This window comes from Montipora foliosa, chromosome 14, assembly GCF_036669935.1.
Source record: "Montipora foliosa isolate CH-2021 chromosome 14, ASM3666993v2, whole genome shotgun sequence".
Lineage (NCBI taxonomy): Eukaryota > Metazoa > Cnidaria > Anthozoa > Scleractinia > Acroporidae > Montipora > Montipora foliosa.
The window spans coordinates 23,820,819-23,821,208 of NC_090882.1; positions in this window are offsets into that span (position 1 = coordinate 23,820,819).

Sequence of the window (390 nt, forward strand, 5' to 3'; positions counted from 1 at the left end):
AGCTGCCGCTGCGTTTGCTTGAAATTCTAAGTCTTTACGTTCTGTAGAACATTCACTGGAGACAGACGCATCCGGGTTCACATTCAAATCAACTTTGTTGTTTACTCTCGTGGTTGTAATTGGTTCAGAACATGGTGAGATCTCATACTCACTTCTTGACTCCATTTCTTGTTGTTGTAATTTTAGCGCCAGTTTAAAGTCAGTCTGCTCTTGTGTACTCATAGTTACGCACGATTTTTTTTCCGTTGGAAAGTTTATAGCATATTCTTCCGAGAGTAGCCTCTTCTGCGAACTCATCCTATGATCAGTTTGCTTGCGAAGATCGGAATAAATTGAAGTAAAACTAACACGAGTTGATGAACTCTTACTACAATCAGTGCCTTTCATAAC